This window comes from Chiroxiphia lanceolata, chromosome 5, assembly GCF_009829145.1.
Source record: "Chiroxiphia lanceolata isolate bChiLan1 chromosome 5, bChiLan1.pri, whole genome shotgun sequence".
NCBI classification, from domain to species: Eukaryota; Metazoa; Chordata; class Aves; order Passeriformes; family Pipridae; genus Chiroxiphia; species Chiroxiphia lanceolata.
This window is the reverse complement of record NC_045641.1, coordinates 5,693,652-5,717,049: the sequence shown is the minus strand read 5'-3', so window position 1 is coordinate 5,717,049 and position 23,398 is coordinate 5,693,652. Positions and strand designations below refer to the sequence as shown.

At 38.8% G+C, this 23,398-nt stretch overlaps 1 long non-coding RNA gene across 1 annotated transcript in view; it reads right to left on the bottom strand.

Moving 5' to 3' along the window:
- Nucleotides 1–2,292: 2,292 nt before the first annotated feature.
- LOC116787702 overlaps nucleotides 2,293–23,398 on the bottom strand; it is a 161,248-nt gene continuing 140,142 nt past the window's right edge. Inside the window, exon 4 of the long non-coding RNA XR_004357396.1 lies at nucleotides 2,293–2,546. This is a non-coding gene — a long non-coding RNA (uncharacterized LOC116787702). The remainder of the gene's footprint in view (nucleotides 2,547–23,398) is intronic.

Below are 23,398 nucleotides of genomic sequence, written 5' to 3'. Positions count from 1 at the left end.
CCAGGCTTTGTGCAAAAAGAAAAACTGTGATTAAAAACATTTTAGGAGTCAAGACAGGTTAGCTAAGACTTTAGATGAGGGTCGACTAAATTCAGTATCACAGGAATCTAGGTCACAGTTTACCCTAGCACAGAAGAAGCACATTATCTCATAAATATTGGGGTTTACAGTACTTTTCTCTGGGTTGGAAACTGAGGCTGAACAAAGATATTTCTAAAATATATCCTTCTGCAACTGATGATGTGACAATTTAAAATTTTACTAATCTTTTACATTCTGAGAAATAGTTTTTTTTTAGTTTTAATATTTTGTAGCTGAAAGGGTTAAGGTGACTCAGGAAGGGCTTGATCTTGTGCTCATTTGAGAGAAGAAAAGAGAACAAACCCTCACTGACTACTTTTAGCTGAATTCTACAGACCAGACGTGCATATTCTATTAGGAAACTTGGATCCTGGAGTCATCAATGTTATGACATTTAATGCGATATATTTTCTAAGTTAGTCCAAAACCTTTGCACAGCAGGTTTGGAATTATTATGGTTTGCATTTTTCTTCTTCTTTTTTTTTTTTTCGTTCTTCCCACTTCTCACTTTTGTTTTGTTTCACTTTGAATACTTCACAGTGTTTGTATTTTGAAAGCTGGCCTATTTTCCCTCACAAAGCAGATTCAGTTTGTGGTATAAATGCTAAATCAGCATGTGTCAAACTTGTTAAACCTTTTTTTATGTCAGGCCTTGAAGGACCTGATAAAATAAAGCTGTAAAGATATACATTTTAATAAAACATTATTCATGCACTGTTAGTCCACAAAATATTCTCATGTACTATATAGAAATGAAAAGCAACATTTCTCTGGCCTAAAGCTAACTTTTTATGACTCCCTTGGTAATTTTTCCTTCTTTAATACCACTTTATTTATTTATTTTACAATAAGCTTTCAGAAAAGGGGTGGCATTTTTCTCAGCACTTTTGCGTATTTTTTTTCCCCCTGACCCTTTACATCATCTATAGAATAATTTAATAGGGATATGGAAATCAGACAGAGTAACTGCTGGAAGCAATATGCACTGATCAAAACCCAGAGAGAGCAGCTCTGTTGAGAACTGAGCTGTGGTTGTGTGGTTCAGACACTGGCCTGGGAGTCACGAGATCTGGGTTTTCTTCCTTAATCCACCTGACCTCCCTGAGTGATACCAGCTCTCTGTTTGCTCAGCAGGAATGAAAATATTTACATTCTCCCATTCTTTTATCTATTTAGATGATGGGTGACTTGAGAATCCTACTGTCTTTTATAGTGCTGGTACACAGTGCAGTTATTTCAGCTGATGGTTTTAGGTACCATTAGGTAAAAATACATGTTAGGGATCTAAGAATCCTTCCCTTGTGTGTGAGTCTGCCCTCTTGTCTGAGAAAGAAGGCCCTGAGACAAGGAGGACTCCAGTGCTGGCTTGTAGGCAAAGTCAAGCCACTGTGTACTTAAATACTGGAGCATAAGATTTTATATTTAATAGAATCATAGAATGATTTGGGTCAGGAGGGACCTTAAAGATCATTTGGTTCCAATACTGGCAGCATCCCATAGGCTTTCCAAAGATATTCACTAAAAGACACGCTGTATTCAATAATAGATACAGAGCTATCTCTTGCTCTCATTCAAGACATCTCTTTTGTAGTTCTGGTTTTCATTTATTTGGACTCTTTTCAAAGTTGTGACTCACATCTATCAGCCATTCATTCATCTGTGTCAGTGAACATGAACACCAGGATACTCTCAAGACCATCAGCAGATTTCCAAGCTTTGTGAATGTACAGCCATACAGGACCTCCAGAGTAGGTCCTCTGGATGTCTCCCTCAGTGACTGCTTTTCCTACAAAAGACCCTCTGCTAGAAGGGCAGTTACCAGAGGTAATTCCAGCCCCACTAGATCTAAACTTTTTTTACACCCTCACAGCTGTGTGGAAATCAGTACAGTTTCCTCTTGTCCCTGATGGCTCATGGTGTGGATCACCACCATTTTCTGTACCAGACCCCAGATATGTCACAACCACGAGGATTTATTTCAGAGGCTCTCAAGAATGCAAACTAATCAGAGGGTCAACTACAGCTCTCCTTGAATTTGACCACACTGTTGCTGACTGAGTGACCAGTGATCAAGATCAAAATCTACAGTGACAAAGGGTTCTTCAGGAACAAGCAAAGAATTTCTGTTCTGAGGCAGTAACAACCAGTTGCTGCGCAAATATCAAGGACTGTAACCCGGTTAACTATAGAACCATAGAAAACCACAAGGACTGCAGGAGATAATTATCTTTAATACAGCATGACAAAGTATAATTTTCTCTTATTATGCAAAAAATGAGGTGCAAGGAGAAAGAGGCAGAACTGCTGTTGGGAATGTAGTTCATCTCTTCCGCTGTAGGCACTGGTACCACAGAGCAGCTTATTCTTTCTTTTTCTCCCCATGCCTGAGAATATTTTTTCCTGTCTTGAAGGAGCCCCACTGTTCTTCCCTGCCTTCCACACCTGCTCTCTTCTTCTTTGCTGAGCTACAAAGTAAAACAATAAACATTCAAGGTACAAAAATTCACATTGTTGGCTCCTAGTACTCAGAAACTGATGAACTAAGAAGGAAGGGAGGAGTTTTTTCTAATTGAGCTTTGAGTTCCTCCTTCAGCAGGATGAACAGCTCAAATATAAAAGTTAAATCCACATTCTGCCACACTTAGAGGTATTCTGGACTGAGGATTTCAGTAGGATCCTTGCCAAAAGAGCATGCAAACAGGGAGTGCTGGCTGGTTGTGCAAAAGTAAGTAGAAAACAGTCCCAGGGTTTGGGAGGTGGGTTTTGCTGCACTGGCATGCTGGGAGATTAATGCAAGCCACTTAGCATCTCCTTCCTCCCCCCTTGCTGTGCCCTAGGTTCAGGAGGAACAATGACATTTTTCTCCTTTGTACTGATTTGAAAGCTACTGATGAAAACTGCTACTTAAGGATTAGTTAGTAATGTGGAGAGGAAATTCTTGGGGGGGAAGAACAGTAAATACGATTTTCAGTCCAAATGTGTACTGCATGTTTTTAAGGCAGAAAAAAAAGCCTTTCTCAGAAAAAACGACATTTCCAGAAGAAATTTTCATTTTCATGCCACTTTTTTTTCCTACTGAAAGAACACGGATAGAAAATTTCCATCAAATTCTGAAAACAAATTAATTCCTTGTTTTGCTAAACATACTACGGCTATACAATTCACAAGCAAAGATATTTTGAAAAGCAAAGACTGGTTGGTTTACCATATCCCTGTCAGTAAAGCTGTTATTACCTCTGCTGCTGCTCAGAGAAATCTCAACAGGTCATAATGTTCCACTGTGTGTCTTAGACCTGAAGGAGCAAGGGAATTCTCATTCATTTAAAGACACTGCAGTACTGCCTCCATAAATCCACTGAATGGGACAAGATGTAGGCCCAGCTCGATGAGATAAAGGTAGTGTTTTACACCAAGTTTTCAAGCTTCGTTCTAAATAGCCATTGATTTCATGGGTATACATCAGATTTTTATGTTCTTCTGGATATCGCTGTCTACGATTTCATCCTTTACTTTAAAAAGGGCAGCAATTGACTGGCAACACCCAGAATACATCCTATGACATCCATCTACTGTGGTTTAGGATCCTGCTGCAACGCAATATAGCAGTTTTATTTCTTATAAAGAATGATTTATACTGAAGTTAATGCCCTAAGTGTAACACATCTACAGTGCGTAATGTTATCATAGCGTATATTTCTTCTCTAAGAAGTTAGCCTACTACCCAACTTGCTTTTGCAATGAATGTTTGCATAATGTAAAACAGCCACTTTTATACTAATAGAAATAAATGGCTGAAAGAACACAAAAAATGGAGAGCTTTTGCTTACTATTTAAATTCTTTCAAATAGCAGTGCAGTGTGAAATTCTAATACACTCCCTCTGCAACAGTCAGACATTAAAATGGTCCAAAGATTAGAAAATCACTTAAAAATGTAATTAATACAGGAGCACAATTCTCTGTGGTTTGTAAGATATGATGCATTTAGTGTAGCAAATAAAACATAGCATAGGACAGTCATCCACGTGTATTATGCTTCTAATCCATTAAAATATGTACATAGATTTACTGTATTTGCCTTACAAACTTTGTATTTTCTGGCCTGGATTTTGAAGAGTGACGTTTAATTTAATTTTACAGCTTCTTTGCTGTTGTTGAGGTTTTTTTGTAGTTAATTTCTTCAGAAAATTCATAGCTTTGAGCTGACAGTAATAAACCTGGCAATTAAATATGTAAGAATACATCCTAAAAAAATTTTCTAGGATTTCTAGGATCACAAGTGGAGAGGGAGCAGAGGATGTTGTCTTCTTCAAACTCCTACTCAATCAAGGTCAAGTTTACTTTTCCATGGACAGTGTCTTGTTTTTGGTTCTTCAGTCTTCTTACTTATATTTGGATAAAGGTTCAAACCCGGAAAGATGCTCTTGCTCTCAGCAACCATCTACATCCTGAGCAAATCTGTGCTTTGATGCTTTGAAATGATGGTGTGTTTCCTTAGGGATCTCAGCTTCTGAAGCCATTATTATGTTTCTGTCTGCTTCACGAAAGTTTTGTCATGAGACGGTGTTGTTTTGCTCATTTCAGAGGAACTCAGTTTTTAAGGATTTCAAAATTGTCAGCACTTCTGAAAATCTGACAGTTGCCTGAAGACACTTTGCATAAACATCTAGATGCTCTCACAGTTAATACACTAAAAACTTCAGGTCAAGGCAAAAAGTGTTTTGTGAGAGGTCTATAGCCATCCGGAACACACTATATAAACCTTGTATCTCTACTTTTCAGTTCCATACATTGGTCTTAATATTTTCCCTATCTTTGTATCCTATTATCCAGTTTCTGAGTCCATAAGGAAGAGCAGAACCAAAATACTGAAAAGGTAGTTACTACAGTTCTCCTGACTTTCAGGCAGGAGTATTGTTATGAGTCCAAGGAAGACACTATGACACTAAGCTTAAAAAATCACATTGCAGACTTTCATAATATCAATAAAGATGAAAGCCTCTGTAAACTTTATTGAAATGGAGTCTTCAGACCTTGGAGGTGTTTATTCAGGCCAAATAATCTTCCTAAAGATAGTGACTGACCAGAGTGATGTACAATAGGAAGTAGCTAATTGTGAAGTTTAGTCTGAGAACACACTCAGAAGCCTAATTCCTTTACCTTGGGCACAATGGAGACTTAAAAGGATAATATTTAAGACAACTAACCAGTCAGCAAAGAGGAAGAAAATTATTGGTGGGAAAGAAACTGAAAAATAGATGGTGCTTGGGAAACCACAAATAATTATATATTTAGGACTGCACTTCGGGACTTACTATGTCAGAATTATGAGTGTGGTGACAAAGTGATGGGGTGTTAGTAAGGAGTAGAGTTAAAAGGAAGTAGAGATAGCTACTCAAGTGCTCAACATGGCAGAGTTAGTCCTGCACGGGGAAGCAGAGCTGGCTGTGGCACTCAGGGCAGCACGGTGGCCTCAGCGATCGGCAGGAGCAAACCAGTTGAGAGATGGAGTTCTGTGCTCACACCTCTGCTCTGCTTCTGCTGCCCAAAGCTTTAAAAACCCTGAGGAGCCTGGTCAGAGTTCACTGCTGAACCTGCTGTGAGCAGGAGCTTGGATGGGTGAGGTCCCTTCTAGGCTGAATTAACATATGAGCCAATGGTCTCAGGTTCCCAAGACAAAACTGGCTTTGACATCCCAGTTTGGCACAAGGTTGGAACACATATATATGAACTGAAAGGCTATTTAGAGTTGCACCTGAAAAAGGAACAAGAGACAGGCAGTAAGGTATGTCCAAAGAGGCCTGTTTTCTTCTTTCTAACGATTTATGTGCTTTCAGACCTTAATTATAATATGTTCAATCCAACATTAATTCTGTGTGAGCTGCTGTGCAATGGGTGAACAATACTTTCCATTAAGGTGTTGGGGTCAATGGTAGCCAGCACTGTGGTTCAATACATTAATTTTCTCTGAAGCAGTAGTAAAACATATGTTGACTCTTGGCAACCTCAGTGTAGATGTTGCAACCTTGTAATGGATGTGGATGCAATAACCTGCTTGAGCTTGTCTGCTTGAGATGAGGTGTTTTCATAAATGATGATGATAAATGTTGCTCTTCTAGGGAGTCAGAGATCGTCATTAAACTAGCTAATATTTTGCTGCCCTCCCATGCAGAGCAAGCATTGCTAAAGGGCAGCAGTGCTGTCAAATCCTTATAGGCTTGAGCAGGGAATAAAGCAGAGAAAAAACAGGATGAAAAAAGTAGATAAAGGGCCTAAGGTGAATTCAAGTCTAATACAAAGTACGTTGAGTTGTTTTGTTTGCTTGCTTTTTTCCCTTTCTCAGTAAAAGTAGTTCAATAGTTATGTTTTTTCAGCAGCAGAACCCCCCTCAACTCTCTCCACACTCCTCAGTCACTAACAGAGTTCATTGTCTATCAATAAAAGCATTTCAGATCTCTCTAGACCTGGAGACACCAGGCAGAGTTATTAGTTCTTCTCCAGCTTATTCCAAAGTGCCAGAGTTCAAAATGAAAACGTACAGATTGCTGATAGCCATACCAGAGCCAAAGAACTGCACAGATCTCTCCCTGCATCAGCCTCCCTGCAACTATATAAACAAACCAGCACATCCAAGGATATCAAATTGAGAATAAATGCCTGTGCAAAGCATTTTTGTCTGTGACAGGCCTTTAGAAACTAGAGGGCAAATTCTCTGCTGATGTAATTAGCACAGTGTTGTTAAACTCCATGGACCTGTACCAGTTTAGAGACACATGAGATTTGACCCCATTACTTTATTTAGTGACACTTATAGTAATTTCAGATTGTCAAGTCTGCACTGCTGTATTCCAACAAGTAACACCTTTAAACTCTGCTAATAACTCTTCCTCCTCTAAAAGTCGTGCAAGCAATTGTCTTTCCTTTATGATCAAACTTAAACCTTGAAAGTAGAAAATTTTTTAGTTATCTGTGCAGCAGTTTATATCCTGTGAGAATATCCACACAGTTTAGAGACTCTGAGGCTCAATTATCCACTTTGTGAAGACAACTGCAGGTGGGGGAAATATAACAATCATTTTATTGAGATATGAGACAAATATGTATAAATAGGAAATATGGACAGTGAGGTTCCTCTCCTTGACACTTTATGCAGGTGGGAGAATTAGTTTCTTCATTTTATATATTCAGTAAAACCCAGCAGTGTTGTGTTACATTTTGTGAATTTAGGAGAATAGATTTGTTCTTTGATGACTTGGAAGACAACATCAGTCACGAGGAATCACTGGTCTCTTGATGCATATAGGGTTTTTAACTTGTCCTCATGGTAAACAGGTAACACCTTGGCTAATTCAAAAGACATGGTATCTGATCCTGCAGGGACTCGTATATATCCTGAGCTGCATCAAAAGCAGCATGACCAGGAGGTTGAGGGAGGGAATTCTCCCCTTCTGCTATGCTCTCATGAGACCCCACATGGAATACTGCATCCAGCTCTCAGGTCCCCAGCATAAGAAAGATGTTGACCAGTTGGACCATTGAGTCCAAATCCTGACCCTGCACAGGACATGCCAAGAATCACACCATGTGCCTGAAAGCATTGTCCAAGCACTTCTTGAACTCAGACAGGCTTGGTACTGTGACCACTTCCCTTGGGAGCCTGTTCCAGTGCCCAACCACGCTCTGGGGGAAGAACCTTTTCCTAATATCTAACCTAAACTTCTCGTGACTCACCTTCAAGCCATTTTCTTGAGTCCTGTCACTGATCATGAGAGTGAAGAGGTCAGCTCCTACCCTTCTAGTTCCCCCTGTGAGGATGCTGAAGACCACAATGAGGTCTCCCCTCAGTCTCCTCTTCTCCAGTCTGAACAGACCGAGTTACCTCAGCTGCTCCTCATACGGCTTCCCCTTCAGACCCTTCACAATCCTCCTTTGGACACTGTCCAATAGCTTAATATCTTTCTTACATTGTGGTGCTCAAAACTTGCCACAATATTCAAGGTGAGGCCTTCCCAGTGCAGAGCAGAGCAGGACAATCCCCTCCCTCGCCCAGCTGGAGATGCTTTGCCTGATGCCCCCTAGGACACGATTAGCCTTCCTGGCTGCCAGGGCACTGCTGACTCACATTCAACTTGCCATCAACCAGGACCCCCACATCCCTTCTCCAGCACTGCTTTCCAGTCTGTCTGTACATCCAGAGTTTTCCCATCCCGGGTGCAGAACCTGACACTTGTTGAACTTCACAGGATGATGGTTGCCCAACTCTCTAATTTGTCAAGATCTCCTGGTTTACTAGCTAGCATAGCCAGCACTAAAATACTATAAGTATTTTAAACTATCTTTGCTATCATTTTGCCCATTCAGTACCATCAAAAATTCCTCTGAGTAAACTTGAACCAGAGAAAATGGTTTTGTCATCTGCCAATGTCCTGCTTATCCATTGTGCACAGCATTAGCAAATGCATTCAGTTCACAACTCTGAATGGGGAACCATTGTGCTCCATTGTGTTAATATTTTTGAGAAATAAAATAAAAAATGTGTGGAAGGAACATCAAGGGGCCATTCTTTCACTCCAGGCAGAATTAGCTCTCTCTGAACTATTCCTAACATGTGTTTATTTAAACTGCTCTTAAGGCCTTTGGTAGAGGAAATTCAGAACCTTCTCAGGTAATCTATTTCTCTGCTTAATTGTTCTTACCACTAAAAAGTTCCTCAAGTGTCTCACATAAATATCCCTTTCTGCAATTTAGAGCACATTATTTCTTGTCACATAGATAATGGGTACCTGTAACAATTCAATCTTTTTCCCCTTCTCGGCCACCTTTTACGTATTTGAAAACTACTAATCTTGCGTCTACTTGGTCTTTTCTCTTGAGGAAGCAATCTCAACCCTTTGATTTCTAATAGGTCAAGTTTCTACACCCATAATCACTCTGTTCTTCCTGTACCTGACGCAAATATTTCTTGAAATGCAAACTGCAGACGGAACACCACGCTTCAGCTACAGCCTCGTTCGTGCCAAATAGAGCAGAAAGACTATGTCATGTATCTTAGAGAGATTATTTCTGCTTGTACATCCCATAACAGTATTTGGCTTTTTTGCAAAAGTGTCACTTTGCTGATAGTATTAATTTCAGAGATCCTCTCTTATCTTATTCTCCATCACTGCTCTTTTTCTGCAGAGCTGCTGATTAGCCAGTTGTTCCCTGAAGTCATCCTAGATGTTTCAGACTCTGTGTAAAAATTGTTGAGCTCATTTGGAATTCTCACCCTCTCAAGTGGTTGGACCTCTTTTCAGTTAGGTCACATGTTCTGTCCTAATAAATACCCTTTATTTTCTTCCCTATGCCTTGAGTATAATTTTCCAGCCATTTCCCTACCCATATTATAGTAGTTTAATCCAACCAATATTTTCTTTCTTTCTTTCTATGATAGTGTCAGATGAAACGTTATCAGAAACCTCACTAAAGTCAAGACATAGAGTATATACTACTTCTGCCCTAACTACTGACCTGTTACTTTGTCAAAGGAGGAAATGAAGTTGATTTGCCAAGATTTGTTTCGATCTGTATTGGGCCTGGCTGAGATGGAGCTAATTTTCCCCAAAGCAGCCCTCACAGAGCTGCGCTGTGCATTGGTATCTAGAAAGGTGCTGATCACACACCAGTGTTCTGGAACTGCTGGATAGTTCTAGCACAGCACCAGTGATGTCTCTCCAACATTTCCTCCCCACCAGAAGCCAGAGGGTGGGCAAGATCTTGGAAGGGGACACAGCAAGGACACTGACCCAAACTGGCCAAAGGCACATTCTGTACAACGTCTGCTCAGCAATAAAAGCCAAGACAAAGGAAGGGAGAAACCACTACTCATACTGAAGCCCTGCTTTCTGGAAAGTGGCTGCTAAAGGAAAATGGAGAGCAAATCTTTTATTTTCTTTGCTTCCACGCACAGCCTTTTCTTTTTCTTTATTTAGCTGTCTTTATCTTGGCCCACAAGGACTTTTTTTCCATCTTATTCCCCCTACCCCCTTGCATCCTGCTGAGAAGGGGAGTGACAGGGCAGTTTGGTTGGCACTCACATCCAGCCAAGGTCAACCCAACACACTGACAAATCCATGTTGGCTGTCACTCATCTTTTTGTTATCTTCCAGGAGCTTACAAATTGTTTGCTTGGTTATTTGCTCCAGGATTTTTCTAGGAATTGAAGTTAAGCTGACAAATCCATCTCTTTTCCCCCCTTTTCTTAAAGATAGGCTCAATAATTGCACTTTTCCAGTATTCTGGACACCTCCTCCCATAAGCTGCACCAGATAACCACTGACAGCTCTGAAGATTGTCCTGACAGCTCTTTTTCTCTGATAGTGCTCACCTTGGGGTGGATTTCCTGGGGCTCAGTGACCATGAAAATATATAACTAATATAAGTACTTATCTTACTTATTCAGTTTTTCTCATTTGTTCATGCCTTTAATTGCTTTAGACATTTCATCACATCGATCTCTTTAGTGAAGGCAGAAGCAAAAAAGGCAGTAGACACTGTACAGCTTGTTTGGATGTTTCTGTCCATAGATTTCCTACTCCATTTGGTAACAGAAAATATCTGTTTTTACTCTTCTTGAGTTCCCCGACTTTCTAACTCTTTACTCTCATACTGGATTCTGTCTTTGACCTGGATATTTCTGATTTAGCCCATGATTACTTTGTGTTGTTTTTTTAATAGCCTCCCATGAGGTCTCTGACAAAAGCTTTTGAAAAAACCAAATGGGTTATGTCAGTTATGTTTATAGTAATCTGGTGTGATGATGTTAAAAAACACTCATCTGCCACATTTAAATAAAGAGTTAAGGCATTTCAGGCACTGATATATTTCCATCTGATATCAAAAAGCATTTCTGATCACAGAGATCTTCAAACATTTATTTATATTTACTTTTAATAAGCACCATAAAACCTGTTTCAACAAGAAGCAATTTAATTGCATCATTGCATTTGATCAGATGAGCATCCTGTTCGTAATAAAGCCTACCCTATAAATAAACATCGAAAATACAAATTAAACTTCCCCGTTAAAATGCATCCAACTTAACGTCTCAATTCTTTCTTTACATGTCGTGAGCTGAATTTTTCTCTGGAATAATGTGCATGCTGAAATGTTGCTGTGCATATTTACGTACTCATACAAATCCTGCTAATACATCCTCTAACTCAGGATGTGTCCCCATTTCAGCCATCAGCATTACTAAACTAATGTAAATCACTTGTATTCCAGCAAAGCTGATGAGGCAGCTGAAAACTCGAAGAAAACATAAATGAAACAGAATTCCATTTTGCTTATAAAATGGACATTTTTATTCAGTCCAAGTTTTCCACGAACATCAGTCCAAATTTCCAGATTTTAAGTTATTGACATTTTTATCCCCAAAGGACCAAATAATTTTTAGCATTCTGGTGCACTAAGCCTTTATCAATTGCAAGAGTTAATAGTAAAACATTTTTGCATTTTCTGCTCTCTAATTTGCATGAGTTGTGTGGGAAAGCCCAAACAACACAAATCTACAGTTTCCAATAGTTGTTAATGATGTGGAGTGAATACAGGAGTGGGACACTAAACTAATCAGTGCTATTGGACATTGGTGAGTAGAAACCACTATATTAGTGCCTAAACTGTGCAGTGATCCATGTCTTCTAATACTGGGAGATAGTTATGTTAAATTGATTTGAAAATAAGTGGATAGAATCATTATGCCTACATTTATAGCTAAGCTGATGGAAATCAGATGGATTTTAGTTTTGCAATGCACCTCATAAATTGATGCTGAAAATCCCAATAGAGACTTCACTGCCTGCTTTCTGTCCACCCAATAAACTGTGATTATTGGATCCTGATGACATTTGTTCTGAGCTATATTAAAATGAATTGACATAAACCTACAGAAAAAGCATGCTGAAGCAACTTGAATATGGAAGAAGCTCTAGAGTTCATCACCATTGACATATGTGGTGCCAGGAAGGATTATCGTGGAGCTATGAACATAAGCTGAAAAGCAAGGTTTCCCAAAATGCAAACTCAAACCCACGCCTAGGATTGCTCCTGGAAAATACATTCCTTTTATAAAAATCATTTTTCAGAACAGAATAAAGCACTGAGAGAGTCCATAAGAAAAGCAACAAAATGGAGCACAGTAAGTCATAAAGGTGTGCCTTGTGGTGAGCGCCCGGTTTATTTCTGAGACACCAAGAGATTCCTCACAGAGGAGCAGAGAAAGTGCTCGGTGGAAGCACTGGGAATTCTGGACTACAAACTGCCAGACAGTGAATAAATGGTTTTATTAGGTGATTCTACCCAAATTCCTTGTCATAGAAAAGCCCACATGTAAAAAATAATAAGGACAAGAGGCGTAAACAATAAGACACAATTCATTGCAATATATAAATTTTCCTTAACAGTCATTGCTAAATTTTTACTGCTTGTATCAACTTCCAGTTCAGGCCTATGCAATATGTAATATTCAACTCTTATTCTTGAAGAAACAGTGATTTAATAAATTTAAGGCATGAGGCTCCAGATCCACAGAAGAACTAAGGAGACTTAAACCTCTGAAATAACAAATATCCTACTGGCATCAATCTGGCTTAGGAATTCAGTGCCCTTGGGAAAGGGAGTGTGCTTAATGGGATAGTCTTTTTTCTCTCAAGAAGTATTTTTTTCCAAATAATGCATTTAAGCTTTTCCTCAATATATGTGGCCAGAAGAATGTATTGAATTTCAGAACCTCTAATTTAAGCTTTGTTTTATTTTAATATAAGCAACAATTTAAAAAAGAATCTTTCGAGCAAACAGTTTTTCTGTTTCCTCTAGGTAGTCAACATTCAATGGCTGTGATTTTCAAAGGAGAGAAATCAGTGTATAGCTCTGATAGAGATTTCCTTTAATAGAAGTGGCTATTAAAATTATTTACACTTCCTGCTCCTATATCCATCTCCTTCTTCTGGAACTTGTACTACCCATCGATGACTCAACAGTTGTGCCTTTGTCCAAATTCCTGCATCTGCTTGGGCTTGCACTTGGAAATTCTTGGGTCTGTGCAAAGAGCAGCTTCTTGGCCCAGACGTCTTCCTCCTTATCCATATCTCCAGAAACTGCTGATATTCCTTTGGTACAATTCATGTTGAAATTAATGGGATTCTATAATTTTGATTTCTGTGACATTTACAGTGCTAGTGCCACATCATATATGTCAGTTCATTAGCCTGGCAAGACAATTAGTTTCCCGCTCTACAGCTGTAGAATGACAACACGTCTTTCCAGCTGTTTATACTGAGGAGCCCCTGAAGTCAGGTGCATGTCAGAAACTGCACTGGAATGAATCAACTGTTTTCAAAATTAGCTGAAGTGCTGAGCTAATCTGTTCTCTAATCCAATAAAAATATGTATTTTCAATAAGAGGACATGGAGAAACTCTTATTAGTTTAACCACATGCCTCAGACAGCATCTACCTCATTAGCAGTTTCGTATAACAGACGTAAAGTCACTGGAACAGAACATGTTTACAGGGTAAATATCTCCCACTTTGAAAATAAATATCTTGGCTTTGGCTCAGCATTTATTTAGCAGTGGGAAACTGCTGTCCTGTGACAGTGTTCCATTTCATTGACATTATCTCCTAATGATAAGTGGGGACAAGTTAACCTCAGAAGGTTCAGAGGTTCAATTTTCATTAGGATAAGCATCTAGAAACTTTGAAAATTTATGAACTATTCCAACTTGGGTTGTTTCTCCTGTTTTCTAGTAAGTGCTTGTCTATCTTGGTCCTAACCTCCTGAGAAATCTCCCCCCTGTTTCCCACTGGAAGATGTGGCTGATGTGGCTCCTGAGCAGGTTCTATCTGCTGAGGGCACTACATTTTCCTGAGTTTTCCAGTACAATAAATGAGATCACAAAAGCAGTTTCTCTAAATGACCTTCAATCCCAGGCCACGGTACAGCCATTTCCTACAGCACACATGGCTGGTGACATACACAGATGGCCCAGGGTTGATGCCTTGGTTTCAGGCATTTAGTATAAACACATAATTTATATTCCCTTTGTAACCACCAGGAAGAGTCAGCTGATATTGGAAGGGACTCGAATTTACCTGACCTTGATGCAGTTTGTCAGGAAAGGTTTTGTCCTGCTTCTCACATGTGCTTTTCAGTTAAGTTCATCTACTCCTTGTGTTCCTCAGGGGTCATTTCCTCTCCTGTGAGTCTACCTAAGCAGAACCACCTTTTTTTTGTTTTGTTACATTCCAGGAAGATGACAGCCTTGAAACTACCTGCTACTCTAATACTATAGATAGTGGATTTCTTTTTCTTCCTCTAGCTAATGCCTTAACCTGTGTTCTTTCCCCCACCACAATACCCTTGCAGAGTGTACATTCTTTGGTTTTGGAGCAAATTTCAGAAGCTTCTTCCCAGCTACTGTTTTCCCTCTCCTATTTCAAATTGTATTCTTTCAAACCACCCATTTCAAGTCTCTATATCCTTGCTAATAGTTTACTCACTATTATTTTTGTCACGAGTTGGAAGTAATTAGGCTTGAGAAAGACTGGTAATTTAGAGAGTCTCAGTTCTTCAGATCCCAACTTGTGAAATCTAACAATTGCTCAGTACTTCTTATCCTGAGCAACAAGTCTCTCAAAGAGCCTCAAACTGGCTACCTCAGCCAGGGGTAAGCATTAAAAATACACGGGTCTTTTGGGAAAATTAGTCTACATAACTATTCACTTATTTCTTCTAAAAGTTTTTCCTCTCACGCAGATGTTTCACTCATAGGAATGCATGCATTAATCAAAATAAACAGCTTGTGGATGGGGCACACGGACATAATAGATGTACTTAACTCCAATTAAACCAAGCAGTGGGCACTGTAACCTCTCTGTGCCGGTGCTGCAGCATCGCATACAAATTATGTGAGGCAGGTTTGCCTCTGACCATTCACTACAGTCTTTGGTTCTGGGCACTAAACACCGGTTCAGAGATCATGATCCTTGGCCTTTACAGATTGACAGGGAAAAAAATAAAGCAAAAAAAAAAAAAGGGCTTGAAACTTAAGGTAGAGATCTCTAAACAAAAGTACGTACCTTGAAAGTCAGAGATGTGTTCAAAGACAACAAGTGCTGCCTTCTAATCTTTGTGATGCATGACTGTAAATTTATAACAATATTGCCAAGTCCTGTGATTTAATGTGAGTCATATGAAAAACGAAAAAAACCTGTATTTTACTAAAACTATGAATTTTCAGATCCATAAGACCTTGAAGAAAAGCATGAAAATGTGACTTGAATGTGTGCTATAGACTCAAAAACCAATGAAAAAGAGAATCTTATGTTATGTCTTTAAGTCTTATGATCCATAAAATGCAACAAACAGCATAATATTATGCCAGTATATAGTATATATATATAATATTATATATGTTCATAAGAATGGGACATTTTTGGTCTGGTGGATGATCTGAGCATTTTCAAGCACTGTGACCATGCTACAGACTGATAACATCCTCTTATTTTTATTTAAACTGCTATTTTTTTCTGTCACCTCAGTTCCACCTCTTGTGTTTACTGTGAAATGTGGTCTCCTTCAGCAATAAAGATTCATATACCTGTGTTTATTTTGTCATTTATATGCAGTTCTATCATCGCTTGTTTTAATCTCTGTTTTAGGGGATGTTCTGTTTTCTACACGGCAATGATTTTCAAATTAAACTCAGCAAAAAGTGTTACTACATCAACTATATCTTTGAATATTTGAATATATTTGTTTACTTAAAGACTAGCTTAGACAGCTCTGAGGATTTGTTTTTAAGTACAATGTTTGCAATTGACAAATGACTTTTCTCTTGGTGGATTCTAATTGCTTATAACCCAGTGGGAAAATGCCATTGTATATATTGATTTTTTCTTTTTTTAAACTAAGAAAGCAGCATTTTTAAAACTAAAGCAAGAATTAATACTTCATAAACCAGTGCTCTATCTGCAAACCCAGTTGGAAGTAATGGAACTATAAATTTAAAATTATGCCTGTAAGAAATAGACTCAGGACTGTTTGATGTGGTGTAACTCTTACCTGTAATACTTCAGATCCACTGCTATAAATGTAATGAAATTCTTAGTTATAATGCCCTGAAGAACATATTGAGATAGCAATGAAAACAATAAGAACAGTAACTATATGGAAAATACTGTTTTCAATATGGAAAGTATGCCAAAGAATTTCTTGTGTCTGCAGCTTTATACTTGTCCCTTTGGTCCCATCTTACTTTCCAAATGAGCTTTTTTAATTGGAGTGTGCTGATTGTGAAGAGTATTAAAAAATTATCATTGCACAGGACAAATTGCAGTGTAAAAATAAGGTGTTAAAGTGCTTACAATGGTATGTAGTTCTTTACTAAGAAACCTTTGCTATTCCTCACACTGATATTGTTTTTAAAGCCATTAGCATAACAATAGTTGCTTTGATTTTTGACACAAACACGCACAGAGTTTAGAATGAGTACATATTGATTTCAATAATACTTGAAAATTCTGATCTTAATCAAGAACATACAACAAAACCAGTACAAATGGCCCAATAGTAACTAACTAAATCAGACTTCTTCCTCTTTACTTTCTAAAAATGTACATATGTGTTCCACCCCCAAATTTCAGAAACACAGAAAATAGAGGAAGTTCCAAACAAAAATTTGCATCAAATAGCGAAACAGAACACATTTAGATGCTACAAGAAAACATACTGGAGAAAATAAACAGTGTTTTCTCTGCCTCAAAAACCAACAGCTTGATTTTCTTATAAACACTAATCACACACATATTAGGTTATTGTATTGGAAGCAGAGACTCCTGGAATAGTTTGTTTTGGTTACACATTTCCTTACTTAAATAAGAACCATTCTTTTCAGGATAACCAGAGTCAGAAATGTTAGATTCATTTTGAGTTTTGAGAGCTTTTATAGGGTAGTGGGAAGGTATGAAAAAAGTACTGGAAACTCACAGTCACTAGCAAATCTTGTGAACTCTATCACACAGACAAACTGTATTCTTAATCCCTCTATGTTCCATAAAAAGAAGGGCAAATATTTAGTTTTGCCTGAGGTTTTTTTAGGTACTGCAGGAAACATGCCTGAGATTCCTACAGGTATTCAGAGAAATGATGTCTGTCATTTCTGGAGGTTTCAGTGCCGGCTTGTAGTTTTTAACAAAGGGATGTGGCACTTTTTATAGACCCTGAGTCTAAATAGGAATTAAAAGGGATTTAGTGACTCCAGGACCCATAGCAACCAACGCTGAACAGCATCCTGCTATATCAGGCAGCACATATGACACCTTCACCAATTCTAGCCTAACTAATGATGGATGAAGGGACAGGCAGGTGACAATGCCATGCTCTTTCACTCTGTCACAGGGGCTACAAAGCAGCTGTCATACACAGACAAACCTCCTGACTAATGCTCCCACTGCCTATTTGCAGCTGTGTTCCACACAAATCAAATTGGTTTTACTGCATGAAAGTTACTCTGATTGTATGTTCTGCTGAAGAGGATGTTCCCTAAACAGCAGCTGTCTCAGATCTGAAATAATTAAAGGTGCAAAGACGTAAAGTCGAAATGTCCACTGAAGGAATGAAAGCTGAACAGAACAGGAAAAAATCACTTCCATTTAAATGGCTGATTGTCACTTTCAATTACTATATTTACACTGTTTACATTTTATTCAAATGCTTTACCTCATGTTTTAAGGCACTGAGTACCATCAAAATCAATGAGACCGAAGGTACTGGAGAGAAACATTTTACAAGAAAATGTATTGACAGGACAAAGGGGAATGGCTTCAAATTGAAAGAGAGGTTTAGATTAGATATAAGGAAGAAATTCTTCATTGTGAGCATGGTGAGACACTGAAACAGGCTGCTCAGAGAAGTGGTGGATGCCCCATTTCAAAGGGAGTGTTCAAAGCCAGGCTGGGTGGGGCTCTGAGCATCTTGGATAAGTGGAAGGTGTCCCTTCCTGTGGTAGGGGAGTTGGAACTAGGTGATTTGAAGGTCCCTGCCAATCCAAACCATTCCATGATGATCCTATGATGATGACATAAGAAAAGGTATTAACTTCCTGCAGGATCAGCTCTTGGGGCTGACATAATAGCAATGCAAAAATGCTGTTAGCTTCATCACATTGCTGGCACTGTACAGGAAGTGTATTTAACCTTATATTCTCCCTGAAATCCTGTTTTGTCCCCTACCAGTGGGACTTTTCATCTTTTTATGAACCACATTTAGTAGAGAGGCAAGATTCATCCTGGATCACTGTAGTACAAGTCATAATCAAGTGTGATTTCTTGAGCAGAACATTTTACATCTGAAGGTGAGTCATTACTGCATTATGTTCACATCCAAAAGTGCTGTCCATGATGAGAAATCACTTATGCCAGGCACACACACTAAAATAGAGCCCTTTCATTGAAGTTTACAACTGACGTGGGTAAGACAGATTAGATGCAGGAGAAAAATATGTAAATCCAATATTGGATGAATCCCGCTTTATGCTGATGGCAGATTTTTGGATGGAGATTGTCTTGTTCAATCCAACAAGTCCATCCTTTGTTCCTTGTCTTAATAAGGCCTGAGAAAAACTTGAACATTATCTTAGATAACTAAACTGCACTGAAGGAATACGTGTTGCACTTGCAGTGACAATTAGACTCTTACTGCAGTCATACTTATCCCTGAAAATGCCCTGTCTAGTGTTAAGGCAGTTTAGGCTTCCTGAATTCCACAGTCTCATTTTTCATATACTTTTTCCTACATTTTAATGCCAGTCTGTCCAAAGCCTACAGTATCAAACCAGCTTCACTTAACATATCATAAAAGAGATGTACAGCTTACATTTTTATTCCAGAACAAATAGACATATTCTAATGTATAGCTGCCTTCATTAAACACCTTTGTAAACCTATGGAAAACAGAGTTGCTAAATCTCCCAGCCTGTCTATAAAATCTCACTGCAAGATGCATTATCTTAAATAAACCCAGCAACAGCAGCTTTAAGATTATTTTTCCATTTCCAATTCAAATTTCAGAAATTAAAGCTTCTACCCTTTGACAGTTCATTTAAAGATCTTTAAAGGTGGTCTCCAAAGAAGACTTCCAGTTGGACCTGAACAAGGGTACTGGGATATAGAGTGTGCAATTGATAGGATTAGCACTTCTCTCTAGCTATCCATGTTAAGACAATTAAAACAGGAAATAGTAAAAATAGAGTAAGGTAGAAGATCCAGGGAATAACCTCTCAGGCTTAGTTATAAAGTGTCTAACAGTTTCTCTGGTGTATGTTTTTCTATCCACATCTTTTCTGAACAAAAGACTAGACATAACCAACAGGCAGTTAAGTAATTTGTATCCTAAGCTGTAACACATCAGAGTGAGAGTGCAAATGGCATGCTTAGGGTACAAGAAGTGTCTGCAGGTAATGGGTGAGCAAAATTAAATGAGAGTCTCCCTGACTGGAAGGTGAGATCTCTTAGAGTCTCAAGAGCTTCCTCGGGGAGCTGGTGGGAGCTCTGTAGCTAAGGTCATTTAAATCAGACTGAACATTTTAACAGAGAATATACTTCAGGGAGCCATCAGTGATATTTGCAATACATCTAATACACCAGGATTTTGTAAAGCCAATATAAAATAGTGTGTGAGAGAAACCAAGAAATAAACCACCTGGAAACAAGATTATACAGGTCCCAGTTCAGCAAAGCACTGGAAAATCATGCCCTCTCTTCCTTCCAACCAATTCACAAGACTGTTCTATAACTATAAGGCTATTTTAGCCCTTAGGGACCTGCTTGCACACCCTTGTGCTGTTCCAGACCTCACCAGTGAAGATGTGAAGAGCCCTGATAGAGCAGCAAGAAGGTTTGCACATATTCTGGCAAAAATATAAACAATTCACACATTTGACTAGGAAGGCTGGTCATGAGGTAACACTGAGTTGTAAAATTAGTAATTTATTTTGTGTTTTCCTCCCTGTTGTAGTAAAAGGGTATTCTGAAATGTGTTTATTGCCTTACACCTCTGGAGATGCTCTGATATTTCTTTGGGATGCAAATGGACCCAGATTTTGGAGGTAAACAAAGCTGTCCAAACCCTGCAATGCCTGGACAGACCACATTCAGAGTTCTCACAGGCTTTTCTTCACCAAAAGCTGAACTTCTGCTGCAAAGTTTTACTTTTCCCATACAAATTGTCCTCTCAAAAGAGTACAAAAGAAGATCCAAAGCCTGGGCAGCAAGTCATTGAGGTAGATTTGTGTACAGTTTAATTGGGCTTAAAAATAACCCAGTTAGGCATATTTCATGTACAGAACTTCACACGTTAGGAATAGTCCTACTGAAGTCAAGGGCACGACTCCCAGCATCTTGTGTCTGTGGTAACTTCTGTAGGAATGGGATTGGTAATAGGATCTCTGTTTCCTTGGAGATCACATGCTTTGGAGGTGCTCAAGCAGTATCACAATCTTCTCCCTGTAATACCTTAATCGTTTCCATAGAAAACACTTAATATACTAAGATATCACATGAAGGATGAAGTCTTTAGATAACCAACAAATAACAGGGAGCTAATAACTCCTACCATTCTGGTTTCATGGGACTGAGGCTGAAAGAAAGAAAAATGGACCAAGAAGCTGTTATCAGATTTTGCATGTTTTATGCTTGAAAACCTTTTAATTTCAGATTTCAAAATAGTGCAGCATTTATAAATATAATCAGCAGAATATGCAGAAGATACACTTTTCAAAAGAAGAAATAAAAATGCATGTAAAATAAGTTCCTTTGAGAAACATTTCATCACTACTCTGAAGGCAAATTAATATTATTAATATCAGATGAGAGGAAGGCTACAATTTCTTGGTTTTCTTTGGGCACAGTCATATTATTAAATACCACAGAGAAATCTCCAGTGAACCCCTGTGTGAAGGAAGCTTATTTTGGCTTTCCAGATTCACATCCCTAGCAGAAGTTAGGTGACTCAGAGAGTCCAATCAATCAGTCCAAGTTTTCTCACGGTTTCCTAGGTTGTGGGATATGGCAATCATAGCAGAGTTTAAGCACTTTCAGTTCATGAGAATTCAGACTCAGATATGGCTACAAACTTAACAGCTGCCTGAGGACTGTCTGCAAAACTCAAACACCCTCCCTCAAAGGGCAACTGATGTAATTGGAGCCCAGTGTGAAAAGGGTGACTTATTCACCGGCGCCTTTTGTCTGCAGTCTTTGGAGTCAAAGGCATGACCAAGGAAGATGTCCCATGGAGTCCAGATGTCTGGATTTGTGCCAAAAATTTACATTTGCTTACGTTGCTTATGGGAGAAAGGGCCGATATAACCTGTTATACAAAATGCATCGTATGAGGAGAGCTTGTTCAGAAAACAATTTCTCTTGCCTTGAGGAAAAAAAAATAAAAGAATAGCAATTATTGTTTATGAAGTATTAATAAATATTTTTGAAAGGTTTCTGTATTTTCCAGGTTATGATTGCGAAACTTAAAATCTATTGTCTGTTTTTCTTCCTCCTAGCACAAACCTGCAAATTTACCCTAATAGGGACATTCCATTTCACAGAAAAGAGCTTTCCATCAAAGGAGAGTTTCAAAAACATTCTAACTGCTCTAATTAAACTCCACCAGGAATTATTCTAAATGTCTTATGGCTGCAGAAAATTACATTAATGAACACTTGGATTTTGTAGTCCCTCTCAAACACCCTCATACGCCCTCAGTGAAATAAGAGGAAGTTTTTATTCTGTCACTTGTGCCTGTGTATGACTACAAAACTAATTCTCTCATGGTGAAAAAATGCCATGGAAATCTAGTTAGAAATTGGTGTTAGTTGCTGGACTTCTTTGGTCAGATGTTAAAAACATTCTGGTTCCAACTAAAGGTCAAATTGGTCTCCAGCATCCAGTGGTCAGTTCCCAGAGATGATAATGGGAGAAGATACAATGTCTGTACAGCACCCAGACTCTAGTGTTTCAGTGAGCCAGATGTGATGTCTTGATATTTGATAAAACTTGAAAAATATATTTTGTTTCTAACTGGATGGCTTTCAAGGCATGATAACAGACATAGAATTATGGAATGGTTGAGGTCTGAAGAGACCTCTGGAGGTCACCTTGTCCTACCTCCCTGCTCAAGCAGGGTCACCAAGAGATGGTTGCTTCCACCCTCTATATGCTTCCTTTTTGTGTTTAAGTTTGGCCAGGAACAACTTGTTGATCCATGTAGGCCTCCTGGCATTTTTGCCTGCCTTTGTATTTGATGGAATGGAACTCTGTTTAACATGGAGGAGGTGATCCTTCAGTATGATCCATGTTTTCTTTGGCCCCCTTTCCCTCCAGGGCCTCATCTCATGCAACTCTTTTGAGCAGATCTTCAAAGGTGCTGAAGTCTATTCTCACCAAGTCCATGACTGTGAGCTTGTTTTTCATCCTCCTTTCTGGTCTCAGGTCCCTGAACCCCAGCCAAGGCTGCCTTTGACCTTCAGATGACCAAAAAGTCCCTCACTGTTGGTGCTTGTGGGGTTCAGCAGAACTCCTCTCCTCTATGGCTTCTGTATCGCTTGGAGAAGGAAGTTAATCCAGGAACGTCCTGGATTGCTTATACCTGTTGTGTTGTCCCTCCAGCAGATAACTTCTCAGCTCATATTTTCTCTAAACTGGGGCTATCATACTGTCAATTTTGAGAGTATTTCCCTGCTAAGAATAATCTTTTTGTAGAAACATGTCAGAATAGGAGTCATAGCCCTTGTAGAAGTTTTTTGTCTCAGTTTGGTGAAAGCAGTACACTGACAGTTTGGGAAAGGGCACAGTAGAACTAACCCCAATTAGCAGGCACAAAAAGTAGTCTGAGCTGGGTAACACGGGAGGGATGCTATTTTTGATCAGTTCAGTAGACAAGGTAATTTTGCCCTCATCCAGAACTGTAGATAATTTTCAGTTTGTGAAGATAAATGGAGTAATTGGAAAGTTCAATATGAATACCCCAAGCTTTCTGTCTTTTGAGGCATCTCACAGACAAAGTGAACATCCTTCTAATTGTGTCCAGAGAAGAGGAAAAGCAATTAAATAAAACTCCAGTATGATTCTGGAAATAAAGTTATGTCAAACTCACAAATAGCCCCAATAGAAGTGAGCAGGGGATATTAAAACCCCTAGACAAGCCTGAGTTGCATCTGAGCATGATTCAGATTCAGAAAACTTGGCACCTCTACTGCAAGTCTTTCATGGTACGAAAAGTTAATTA